The sequence below is a fragment of the Pan paniscus genome, chromosome 11 (genome assembly GCF_029289425.2).
Source record: "Pan paniscus chromosome 11, NHGRI_mPanPan1-v2.0_pri, whole genome shotgun sequence".
Taxonomy (NCBI): Eukaryota; Metazoa; Chordata; class Mammalia; order Primates; family Hominidae; genus Pan; species Pan paniscus.
The window spans coordinates 28,584,494-28,598,888 of record NC_073260.2 but is presented as its reverse complement, the minus strand read 5'-3'; positions in this window follow the sequence as shown (position 1 = coordinate 28,598,888).

The window sequence follows — 14,395 nt, the reverse complement described above, 5'->3', positions numbered from 1 at the left end:
AGAACTTCATAGGCTTTAGTTTAGAGAGCAAAAGTGATGAGCAAATAGCCAAATACCAAAATGAGGATTCAGGAGAGAGGCCTATTGAAGGAAAAATCTATAGAAAAAGCTCACAGCTGTGCCTGAGTTTCACCAATCCATTCCTTCACGAAGAGAGACTCAAGCATTAGCAGATAGCCAAGACAAATCACGACACCAATGAGAGGGATCAAATGAGCACATTACAAAAATAATAATGACCCCTGAGGAAAAAGCAATTTTTCACAGAACTGAGACGATCTAAGGAAAAAATTCTGATTTGTATTCTCAGGGAAGCTTGATAGGATATTCAGATACTGCATCCAAAACTATAAAAACAGGTTGCTATAGAAAAGGAGAAAAAAAAGTTTTCTTTTAAAGTTTAAGTAGTTTAGCTAAAAGAGAAAAGTCAATATGAGAATATATGGTTGTCAGCTGGGTGGCCATGGAAATGCTTGAGTCACACCTTCCCCAACTACAGGCAGTGCAGCTTGCAGCTCTAGGAGAAGCTCCTTCCCTGTGCTTAAGGAAGGGAGAGAGAAGAGTAAAGAGAAGTTTGTCTTGCAACTTGGATACCAACTCAGCCACAGTAGGATAGGGCACTTGGCAGAGTCCTTGAGGCCCCCAATTCAGACCCTAACTCCTGACATTTCTGGACACACCTTGGGCCAGAAGGGAATCGGTTTCCTTGAAGGGAAGGACCCATTCTTGGCAGGATTCATCACCTGCTGACTAAACAGCCCTTGGTCCCCGAATAATCAGCAGTGGCAGCCAGGCAGTACTCGCTATGAGCCTTGGATGAGACTCAGAGCCCTGCTGGCTTCAGGTGTGACCAAGCACATTCTCAGCTGAGATAGCTACGGGGAGACCCCTTCTACTTGGGGAAAAAGTAAAGGTGACTTTGTCTTGCACCTTGGGTACCAGCTGGACCACAGTGGGGTACAATACCTCATGGGCTCCTTGTGTCCCTGATTCTAGACCTTGGCTCTTGGATGGCATTTCAGGACCTACCCTGGGCCAGAGGGGAACCTAATGCTCTAAAAGGAGAGACTCAGGCCTGGCGGCAATCACACAAGCTGACTGACCAGCCTTTGGGCCTTGAGTGAATATGACAGTAGCAAGGCAGCACTCAGCACAGGCCTCGGGCAGTGGCGACCCTGGTAGAGACTTCTCTGTTTGAGGGAAAGGAAGGCAAGAGTGGAGAAAACTGTCCTGTAGTTTGGGTGCCAGCTAATCTTCAGTAGAATAGAGAGGATCAGGTAGATTTCTTTTTTTTTTTTTTTTTTTTTTTAAACAGAGTCTCTCTCTGTTGCCCAGGCTGGAGTGCAGTGGCGCTATCTCAGCTCAGTGCAAGCTCTGCCTCCAGTGTTCATACCATTCTCCTGCCTCAGCCTCCAGAGTAACTGGGACTACAGGCACCCGCCACTGCGCCCAGCTAATTTTTTTGTATTTTTAGTAGAGATGGGGTTTCACCTTGTTAGCCAGGATGGTCTCAATCTTCTTACCTCATGATCTGCCTGCCTCGGCCTCCCAAGGTGCTGGGATTACAGGCGTGAGCCACCGCACCCAGCCAGTATCAGGTAGATTTCTAAGGTTCTCGACTCCAGGCCCTGGTACCCAGATGGCACCTCTGGACCACCCAGGGCTAGGGAGAACTTGCCAGCCTGAATGGAAGGACACATGTTCGGCTGAATTTGCTACCTGCTGATTGTAGAGCACTTGGGCCTTGAGCAAAAGTAGGCAGTAGCCAGGCAGTGGTCACTACAGGCCTTGGGTGAGACCCAGTGCTGTGCTGACTTTAGGCCTGACCCCATGCTCTCCTAGTGGTTGTGGTCACAGGGGTGCCTATATCATCCCTCTCCCAGCTCCAAGCAGCTCAGCACAGAGAGAGACTCAGTTTGTTTGGAGAAAAGTAAGGGAAGAGAACAGGAGTCTCCTTGTAATCTAGGGAATTCTCTCTGATCTTACCCAAGACCACCAAAGTGATACCTCTACAAGTCTGCAAGAGCCACAGCATTACTGGGCTTGGGGTGTCCCCTAAGGCAGATATGGCTGCAGTGACCAAAGACTTAGATCACAACACCCAAGTTCCTTCAAATATTTGGAAAGCCTTGCCAAAAAGGACAGGTTCAAACAAGCCCAAACTGTAAAGACTACAACAAATATCTAATTCTTCAATGCCCAGACACCGACGAACATCCACAAGCATCAAGACCATCCAGGAAAATATGACTTCACCAAATGAACTAAATAAGGCACCAGGGATCAATCCCGGGGAAACAGAAATATGTGACCTTTCAGACAGAGAATTCAAAATAGCTGTTTCGAGGAAGCTAAACAAAATCCAAGATAACATGGAGAAGGAATTCAGAATCCTATCAGATAAATTTAATGAAGAGATTGAAATAATTAAAAAGAATCAAGCAGAAATTCTGGAGCTGAAAAACGCAATTGACATGTTGAAGAATGCATCAGAGAATCTCACCAGCAGAACTGATCAAGCAAGAGAAATAATTAGTAAGCTTGAAGACAGGCTATTTGAAAATACACAGTCAGAGGAGACAAATGGAAAAAGAATAAAATGCAATGAAGCACACCTACAAGAACTAGAAAATAGCTTCAAAATGGGAAATCTAAAAGTTATTGGCCTTAAATAGGAGGTAGAGAAAGAGATAGGTGTAAAAAGTTTATTCAAAGAGATAGTAACAGAGAACTTCCCAAACCTAGAGAAAGATATCAATATTCAAGTACAAGAAAGTTATAAGCACCAAGCAATTTTAACACAAAGAAGACTACTTCAAGACATTTAATAATCAAATTCCCAAAGATCAAGGATAAAGAAAGGACCCTAAAAGCAGCAAGATAAAAAATAATAATAATAACATATAAAGGAGCTTTACATGTTAATAATAACATATAAAGGAACTTCAGTACATCTGGCAGCAAACTTCTCAGTGGAAACTTTAGAGGCCAGGAGTGGCATGACATATTTAAAGTGCTAAAGGAAAAAACTGTTATCCTAGAATAGTATATTCACTGAAAATATCCTTCAAACATAAAGGAGAAATAGACTTTTCCAGACAAAAGCTGAGGTATTTCATCAATACCAGACTTGTTCTACAAGAAATGCTAAAGGGAGTTCTTCAATCTGAAAGAAAAGGATGTTAATGAGCAAAAATAAATCATGTGAAGGTATGAAACTCACTGGTAAAGTTAGTACACAGAATGTCATAACACTGTAATTGTGGTATATGTTGAGTAGAAAGACTAAAAGATGAACCTATCAAAAATAATAACTCCAACAACTTTTCAAGATGTAGACAGTATAGTAAGATATAAATAGATATGACAAAAAGTTAAAAAGCTGGAAGATAAAGTTTAATTTTTATTAGTTTTCTCTTTGCTTCTTTGTTTATGCAATCAGTGTTAAATTGTCATCACTTTAAAATAATAGGTTATAAGATAGTATTTGCAAGCCTCATGGTAACCTCAAATCAAAAAACATACAACAGATACACAAAAAATATAATATAAGAAATTAAAACATATCACCTGAGAAAATCACCTTCACTAAAAGAAGAACAGAAAGAAAGGAAAGGAGGAAGAGAAGACACCAAAACACCCAGAAAACATCATACAAATGTCAGTGGCATGGCATATGTAAATATCAGTATATCAAAGAGATGTCTGCACTCTCATGTGTATCGCAGCACTATTCACAATAGTCAAGATTTGGAAGCAACCTGTGTCCATCAACAGACAAATGGATAAAGAAAATGTGGTACATATACACAATGGAGTATTACTCAGCCATAAAAAGAATAAGATCCTGTCATTTGCAACAACATGGATGGAACAAAAGGAAATTACTTTAAGTGAAATAAGCCAGGCACAGAAAGATAAACTTCACATATTCTTGCTTATTTGTGGGAGCTAAAAAAAAAAAAAACAATTGAACTCATGGAGATAGAGAGTAGAATGATGGTTACCAGAGGCTGGGAAGGGTAGTGAGGATGGTGTGGGGGAAGTGGGGATGATTCATGGGTACACAAGTATAGTTAGAATGAATAAGATCTAGTATTTGATAGAACAATGGGGTGACTACAGTCAACAATAATTTATTATACATTTTAAATAACTAAAAGATTGTAATTTGATTGTAACACAGAGAAAGGATAAATGCTTGAGGTGATGAATACCCCATTTACCCTAATGTGATTATTATTCATTGTATGCCTGTATCAAAATATCTTATGTATCCCACAAATATATATACCTACTACGTACCAACAAAATTTAAAAATAAACAAAAAGAATTTATGGTAGATTGACTGTATTAATGATCCCATTTCTTCACCCTTCACTTTATCCAAGTCCTTCATTATTTAACTTCATGGCACTTTTCCTCTTTGCCTCTGAGCTCATCCATGTGAATGCCTTTAACCAATGATGCTGCAAATGTGACACAGGAAGATTCTAGAAAAATGTGTTCCTTCTCTTTTACCTTAGTCATTGTTTTCTCGACATATGTAAGAGACACATGGAGTAGAGCCCAAGGGGCAGCCTGTAGACTCTCAAAGACACTCTCAAGCCTGACAGAGATCAGAACCACCCGCTCAAGTGTCAGCTAAATGCTCCCCTCCAGGAAGGCTTCCTTGTCCCCTCCACCTAATGAACCCTGCCTTGGGCAATAATCTCATTAATTTTATACTGCTGTGGGGAAAAGAAAGATCAGACTGTTACTGTGTCTATGTAGAAAGAAGTAGACATAAGAGACTCCATTTTGTTCTGTACTAAGAAAAATTCTTTTGCCTTGAGATGCTGTTAATCTGTAACCCTATCCCCAACCCTGTGCTCGCAGAAACATGTGCTTTGTCGACTCAAGGTTTAATGGATTTAGGGCTATGCAGAATGTGCTTTGTTAAACAAATGCTTGAAGGCAGCGTGCTTGTTAAAATTCATCACCACTCCCTACTCTCAAGTACCCAGGGACAAAAAACACTGAGGAAGCCCGCAGGGACCTCTGTCTAGGAAAGCCAGGTATTGTCCAAGGTTTCTCCCCATGTGATAGTGTGAAACATGGCCTCGTGGGAAGGGAAAGACCTGACTGTCCGCCAGCCCGACACCCGTAAAGGGTCTGTGCTGAGGAGGATTAGTAAAAGAGGAAGCCCTCTTTGCAGTTGAGATAAGAGGAAGATATCTGTCTCCTGCTCGTCCCTGGGCAATGGAATGTCTTGGTGTAAAACTCGATTGTATATTCCATCTACTGAGATAGGAGAAAACCACCTTAGGGCTGGAGGTGAGACATGCTGGTGGCAATACTGCTCTTTAAGGCATTGAGATGTTTATGTATATGCACATCAAAAGCATAGCACTTTTTTCTTTACCTTGTTTATGATTCAGAGACATTTGTTCACATGTTTTCCTGCTGACCCTTTCCCCACTATTACCCTATTGTCCTGCCACATCCCCCTCTCCGAGATGGTAGAGATAATGATCAATAAATACTGAGGGAACACAGAGACCTGTGCCAGCACCGGTCCTCCGTAAGCTGAGCGCAGCTCCCCTGGGCCCACTTTTCTTTCTCTATACTTTTGTCTCTGTGCCTCTTTCTTTTCTCAAGTCTCTCATTCCACCTGACGAGAAACGCCCACAGGTGTGGAGAGGCAGGCCACCCCTTCATACTGCCTTCACAGCACCCATTGTATTCATCCACTTTCAAGCTGCTGATAAAGAAATACCTGAGACTGGGCACTTTACAGAAGAAAGAGGTTTAATGGACTTACAGTTCCACATGATTGGGGAGTCCTCACAATCATGGCCGAAGGCAAGAAGGAGCAAGTCATGTGTTGCATGGATGGCAGCAGGCAAAAAGAGGGAGAGCTTGTGCAGGGGAACTCTTTATAAAACCATCAGATTTCATGAGACTTATTCACGGTCACGAGAACAGTATGGAGGAAAGTGCCCCCATGATTCAATTATCTCCCACTGGGTCCCTCCCACAACACGTGGGAATTATGGGAGTATAATTCAAGATGAGATTTGGGTGGGGACAGAGAGCCAAAACATATCACCCATCATTAATGAAATTATCTTGTTTATATCATTGTGCTCATGTTTATTGTTTGTTTCCTCTACTAGAATGAAAGCACCACTGGATCAGGGACCTTGTCCATATTATTCACTAGTCTTTAGCATCTACAACAATGCCTAGCCATTAGCAGGTAATTAGGAAGCATTTGTTGAATAAATTAAATTTGAATAAATTAAATTTGAATGAATTAAAAATGAATAAATGGGTTGGTAGAAGGAATAATTGGAATGAAGATTGGTATTAGGATAGATGATCAAAGAATTTACTAATTGATATGCCCCAGGCACAGACAGATTAGAAAGACCGTCATCCATAGAAGGCCTGGAGGCCCCCTCTTGCCAGATGACATTTTAGTGGACCCAAGGAAGACCCAGAGGATCCCTGAAATATTTCAACATTTTAACAACTGGTCTGTCCCCCAGTGCATACCATTTGAACACCACTCTGCTGGCTAGGACAACCATGTAATGTGCTATGGTAACAAAGTTTCACAGACTGGACAAATACATGAAATGGCTCATTTTTGAGTGCTCAGTAACATCATCTTAGTGCCCGCAAATCACGTATCTGAGGCTATGTAAAAATAAGACTGATCAGCTCGAATGTCAAGCTCTCAGGCATCTTTCTTTGCTTTGTGGGACTGAAATCACTTAAGGAAAGGAATGAGATCACTTACACTTTCTAAAGACTGAGGGACGCCCTGAGCTTCCCAGTTCTCCTACCCACATTTCTCTGAAGTCAGTGAGGCACTACTTCTGCTTGGCAACAAAGAATCTGCCTTCTCTTATTTCCCAAAGTCCCCCTTTTTTTTTGCCAAGATAATCTTTCCCAGACAGAGGCATTCAGGAGAAATAGAAGTCTCCAGTCCCAAGAAATGGGGAAGGGAGGTGGGAAAACACACAGAAAAGGCCCTGGCGGTGCTTAGTCAAATGAGTTCAGCATTTGGATAGGGACCAGCAGCTGACACACATATGAGAAGATTAGGAGAGTATGTGTACTGAATAGTTCACCAAAACCAAAAAAATTAAAATTGTAAGGCTGTGGGAAAAAATACTAGTTATGAGAATAAAGCAATTAATTTTCCTTACAAAATATCTGTTAACCACAATTGGCAAATTAACTAATCCCCAAAATAATCAACACTATAAAACTTCACTCGGTTGTTTGAGAAAGGAGAAAGCCTGTTAATCAGAGCCAATTTTTAATGGCTGATTTTTCTAAAGCCCTTTTAGTGCTTAAATAAGGGTAACTACTAAGAATCCTTTGGAAAACTACTATCAGGAATGAATGAGAAACATTCTTAATGACTTTAGATTGCTATATTCATTAGTTGCTAGCATACTTAAAAGTAGATTATTATTATTGTATTAAGTATCCTGTCTTATTTCTTAGAAATATTTTCTCCACACATGTTAATATTTTAAAAATCAGTCCATGCAATGATATGATGATTAGAACCATAAATAGTTTGGACACTAGTTAATGAAGCTTTTCATTTTTAGGAAAACAGCAGAATTATCTCAGAAAGGCTATCAGTGCATAGCTTTTAACTCTACCTCCTGCTGTCCAGGGATGTTAAACATTGGTAAACAGAAAGTGAACATGGAAGAAAGATTTTCTGATTGATGAGGGCAAGTCTTTCAAAAAGCATCCAATTTAAAAGATATCCTTTTCCTGGCGGAAAACCAAAGAAGTCTCTAACCCTCTCCCACCACAATGTCAGTAATTTTTTAGATGGCATTTTTCCTCAGAATAATTAACATTATACAGCAGACAGAATTCTATCAACCCTACAATTCACAGATAGCAAAAAATAACCCTCCAAAAGCCAGAATAATGGAAAACATGGATGAAATCATAAAGTCACAGTAAGAAGTTCCATAGAGAGTAAACTGATTCCGTTGCAAGCCAGGGAGTTCTGTGAAATTATCTTGTGTTGTCTAAAATAGAGAAGTAACTAAGATAGGATATTCCATGCAACATGTTGTCCAGGGTAGAACAGACTAGTAGTGATCACTCCAGGCTCAAGATTTAACCAATAACCTAATAATAAGGATGGGTAACTAACAATAGAAACACACCGCAGAGGTGGCGGCGCCTGTAATCCCAGCTACTCAGGAGGCTGAGGCAGAGAATTGCTTGAACCCGGGAGGCGGAGCTTGCAGTGTGCGGAGATCGCGCCACTGCACTCCAGCCTGGGCGACAGATTGAGACTCCATCTAAGACAAAAAAAAAAAAAAAAAAGGAACACACCAGGAGAAAACCGTCTCCCTTCTGGCTCCGCCATCCGCTGAGAGCTACTTCCACTCAATAAAGCTTTGCACTCATTCTCCAAGCCCACGTGTGATCTGATTCTTCGGGTACACCAGGCAAGAACCCAGGATACAGAAAACCCTGTGTCCTTGTGACAGGGTAGAGGGTCTAATTGAGCTGGTTAACACAAGCCACCTATATGCACATGGAAAGGGGTGGTGGTAGTTGTGATGACGAAGGTTACTAAACACAAGCGCTTTACTTTACTCCTTAGTTTGGGTTGACTCATTGAAGGGGGAAATGTTCCCTTGTCCCCCCGACAGGGCATGCGATGTGGGTGTGGCTCGCTTCTTGAGTGCCCTGCTGCTCAGACCTCTAGGGGAGCACACACACCGGCAGGCCGTGGGGTTCCGATCCCACAGCAGTGTCTAGGGGTGAATGTGTGGGCTCCTGAAGCCCCAGTAGGCCTGTGTTACAGGGTGCTCTCTTAGTTTGCCATCTATAGGTGGCTTGTGTTAACCAGCTCAATTAGACCCTCTACCCTGTCACAAGGACACAGGGCTTTCTGTATCCTGGGTTCTTGCCTGGTGTACCCGAAGAATCAGATCACACGTGGGCTTGGAGAATGAGTGCAAAGTTTTATTGAGTGGAAGTAGCTCTCAGCGGATGGGGGAGCCAGAAGGGAGATGGTTTTCTCCTGGAGTTGAGGGGCTCGGGGGCCGCTCTCCTTCGACTGCCCACCGAACTCCACTGGTCCCACCGGTGGATGCCCGGCCGGCGGGCCGGTGCCTGTGTCTGTTCTATATACTCTTCTGCCGACGTGCTCCTCTCAACGTCCTCTCAACGACCAGCCGCTTGCGTCTTCTTCCTCCAACGTGCTCCTCAGGACGTCCTGCCGCTTGTGTCTCTGCCTTGCTAGGGTCTCATGTTTTTATAGGCCCAGGATGGGGGCGTGACGGGCCAGGGTGGTCTTGGAAAATGCAACATTAGGGCAAGAAGGCAGAAGTGCTAGTACTCACCTAGGTCTGCGGGGATGGAGCCCTAACCAGGGGCCACCCCCGTCTCTACCCAGCACTTCTGTTCCCCCATTCCTTATCATTTAAAGAGACCACACTCTTACCTTCCCAGCACTCCTGTATCATCATTGTTTTATAAAATCACAAGCTGAATCATTTGTTATTATAAACCAAGAAACCTGAAATGAGAGCCAGCTGGTTTGCATCCTTAGTATCCTAGGGCAGAGACTGGTAGGCCCAAACCAGAATGATGCTTGAATAAATCCTATTTCTCTTTTAAGTACTCCACACCAAAACCAGTACAAAAGCTCCGTTCTAACACTTACCCTAATTATGGGGCTGGGTGGGGGGAGGGCAGAGGTCAGTAATTTATTCTGAGAATGAATGGAATTGATCAATGGAATTTATTTTGGAATCAATGGCATCAAAGAAAAAAAGGTTTTAAAAGTCACTAATCTCTGTATTGAAGCAGTAGTTTTAGACACTTTAGTGATAAAATGCCAGATACAGCTTACTGCTAAGCAAGTATGAACAAAGCCCAAAACTAAGATCAGACACCTGGGAGAAGACAGACAGAATGGCAAAGTGTAAACGTTGACCAAACTGAGGACAGGCTGAAGCTGAAAATTGGGAGCTCAGTACACCAAATGACTACACAGGGAGCCTAAACACCAGGGTCAAAGAGGAACATAGGTAGTCAAGGACATAGAATTTGGAAGAATATATGATGGGTATCCATGGCAAAAAAAAATATGAACAGACAAGTACAGGTAAACAGAACCACAGGGGACAAAGACATGAAGCTGAAGGACTAAGCTCTTGACACTTCTCTTATCCTGGTTCTAATCCTGTTTCAAAGCCCAGTTGTAACTCTGCTATTGGATTGCCTATGATACTTCTGCATTCTTGTAGTAAACTCTCCAACCCCTCTTCTTTGTTGTTTCCTGTTAATTGTAACCAAATAATTTTTATTAACATAGCATTTGTACATTACAAAGATCTGGAAGCATATTGCCAAGTAGTTCTCCAGAAAGTGCATGGGATTCATTTACCCAATGACAGGTGCCTGTTTCCCTCCATTTTTACTAACTTGATGTTTTCATTCTTTCAATTCTTTACAAATTCTTTTTTATATTCTAATGACTGGTGTACTCAGAAATAGCACACTGTCTTTGCCACAGAAATATAGAAAGGATGGATACTACCAAGAGATCTGGACTCAGAGAACAGGGGCTCCTATTGATATAAATTTGGATTCTCTTCCATTGGAAAAAATGATGAGATCATTTATGGCTAAATATGGAATAGTAAGATGATGCTAAGCAAGGGGATCTTTGAATGAATGGACAGAAGGATGGATAAGTTTGTGCTGCATCATAGTTGAAAAGGAACAGAGCATGATAGATACCTTTTTGGTCTGAAGGAAACTGCCCAACCCATAAAGATTTCTTGAGGATCCCACTGGTGTCCAAAGCTGATCCATCTAAAGGACACCTAATCTACCACAATGTATTAATCATAACTTTACATAATAAGATGAGGTTTAAGAATTATAATGGAGGAAACTATCATTTTATAGAACTGACTACACTGCTAGCCAATGAGTAACTGAAGATTATGAAACATCAAAGAGTTCAGGTGAGTAGGTAGTTAAAAATAAATAGGAAGCAATCAATATATTCTAAATAAAGCTGGTTAAAATATATATATTATGTTACTCTCAAAGTTACAAAAAAATCTGGGAATGATCCCACTGGTGAGCATGAAAATAAATGTGTAAGAAGTATATAATTAGCAACAGCAACCCCAAAAAGCCCCCTAAATTTTAATTATAAAAGTAAAAGTGGTTTAAATAGAGAAAGATGTCTTGAGGTGGGATAATTGATATTATCAGATGTATGTTATTTCCTGAACATAATTAAAATTCAGCAAAGATATATCCAGAACTTGACAAAATATTCATCTGGAAGAAAAGCCTATGGGGCTTATAAAAGGTTGAATTAATGGGGGGCACTTATCCAAACACATTTTAAAGATTACCATAAAGCTACAGTAATCAAAAAAGTGTAGTACCGGCAGTAGAATAAACAAGAAAAAGTCAATTTTTAAAAACAGATTAATATGATAAATCTGAAAGGAATGAAGTGTGATAAAGTTTGCATTTCAAATCAGTGAGAACAAGATGGATTAGTGAATGATACTTGGGAAAAAATAAGTTAGAACCATTATATATCTGTCAAGGTCAATTGCAAAAACCCGGTGTATTCATTAGCTAGTTTAAGCAGAAGGAAATTTATTACATGGTACTAAAGGGCTTACGGAATCATTAAGAGAAATGGAAAAAAAGAAAAAAGAAAAAAGAGACTATAGGCTGTACTTCCAGGAACAGCTTCCAAAGCCACATGGTAGGTCTGGGCTAGGAAAGTTGGTGCCAACTTGCTAAATTTCTTCTACAGTGGCTAGGTCTGAAGCCACACTGCCCTTGCTAGTTTCTGCACAACTCATTTGCCAAATCAAATCTCACTCAAGTACATTTGATCCACAAAATCTAAGTCACATCAGCCACACTAGTTACACAGATGTATGGAAACTGCAGGTTTCAGTTTTCCAGCCTGTGCAGTGCAAGGAAGGGCATTAGAAGGAGGAGGACTAGATGGTGAGCTGACCAATTTACACAAACCAAAATAATCCCCAGATACCTTAAATATAAAGAACCAAATAATAAAATAGAACAAAATATAGATATGTTTAGGCATTTAAACTGATATTTTTTAGTATTTGAAGTATTACGCTATATGTTAGTATGGTGTGTAATAACATGCATTGGAAACATCCTGAAGTTATCAGTATATAATTGCTTGTTAATTATGGCACATCACAGGGACTGTCACTCATTCTTTAAAAGAATTAGAGGATATTTAATGATACGAAAAGATGTTCACAATAGATCACTGATTTTTAAAATCAGGTAATACAAGTTATGGGGTACAAACTCATTTTGTGAATTACTCCTGTAAATTGTGTTATATTCAGTATACATTAATAGATATATTACATGTAATATACATTTTAATTTATAACATGTAACGAAACACATAACACACACATATATTTCTGGGAAGAAAGAGAATGAGAGTGAGAAGGAAAAAGGCTATAAAAATGGTAACAGTGACTATTTCAGAACAATGTGGTTGTGGGTTTATTTGATTTCTTGTTTGGCTTATAATTTCTTAAGCAGATATACAATAATAGAGTATCTCCTTTGTTACAAGAGGAGGTTATTTTAAAAAAGCAAAAAACAAAAGAACAATGAACCAATATAATTTAGAAAAAAAAAGATTTTTAAAAAATTTTAGAAAAAAAAGAAATTTTAAATCCTAAATGAATGTTACCCAACATTTTTAATGAAAGTTAACGTTTACTAGAAACTTGCTATTTGACAGCCACTGTTCTTAGTGCTTTAAATGTATTAATATATTTGTTTTTCATAACAACCCAAAAGGTAGACACTATTACTATTTTCATTTTACAATGAGGGAACACATAAGAGGTTACGTAAATTGCCTGACATCATACAACTAGCAAGTGGTTGAGCTTACTACACAACACTGTTATAAAACCCAAGCTTTCAATCACAACATTAAATATTATCAATATTAATGTTCTTAGCTAATATTTTTTGGGCATCAACATATAATACAACGCAACCATTTTTAATCGTACAATGCAATGGCTTTTGGCATATTCACAGAGTTGTACATTAATCACCACAGTCAATTCTGGAACATTTTCATCACCCAAAAAGAAATCCCACTTCCTTGAGCCCATCACCACCCCATCACCCCAGGCATCATACCAATACTTCACTTCCATAATCTATTGTATTCTTGCAACAATGCTGTATGGTAGAAGCGAATAGCCCCACTATACAGATGAGAAAACTGAGGTAGAGAGAGGTCGAGAAACTTGCCTAAATTATATAACTAGTAAACAGTAGAATTGGGACTTAAATTCAGGCAATCTGTCTTCAGAATACAGTCCCCTAACTACTCTGCTATGCCACCACTACATTATATTACAAAAATGAAAGTTCATGAATAAGTAGAAATTACTCCAGGAATATAAAGATTGTTCAATTTGAATATATCTAGCAAAATGACATATCATACCAATAATAATAGCGAAAAAAATACTATCCCCAAAAGCACTCAGTATCTATCTCTAGCAGAAAAAAATAGATGGATGACCCCCACAAGTAAACAAGAATAGGAGAATGTGTACACGTCTATCTGAAATAACTGTAATTAACACCTAACATTGACACAAGAAAGACATATGTAAGTAATAAAAAATAAAACATATCTGTTATCATTACCCTAACTTAAATTTATTCTACATGTTTTAACTAAGGCAGTCAGTAAGTAAAAGGAAAAATGAGGTTTCTCTTTAAAAAGAAAATGCAAAATAATTATTTCTATATAATAGACTATATAAATAGAAAAATAAAACCAACTTCAAAATCATCTTTAGTAATACAATATTTCAGTAATCCAAGAAACGGAAAGTCTGTGAAAAAAAAAAAAAAAGATATACGTGTGTGGGAGTGGCAATGGGAGTGGAAGGTTAGAGCTCAAATTCATCTTTCAGGCTGAACAGTCCCCATGAACTGGAAATCATTAAGTCCTGTTTCACCTCCCGAGAATGCATACCAGTTAAATTCTTTACATTCTTTTTCCTTGCCTATTTTGCCTGGAAAAATGCTTGAAACCACAATGTTGGACAGATAGTTTATTTTTGTGTGTCAGTATTTTAACTGGAAGGAAGAGGAGAAAATTTTTCATGGATCTTTAGGTTATAATGATTTGACCTTTTATTAGTTATAGGATTTATTGCCCACATGAAAAAAAAGGAAGAACTTTTGCAAAGGAAGAGTGGAAAAGCTAAGGGCCAATATCATGTATTCCCGTCTTCCCTGACCTACTATTCAAAACCTCCAGTAATGTGGAGAAAAAAG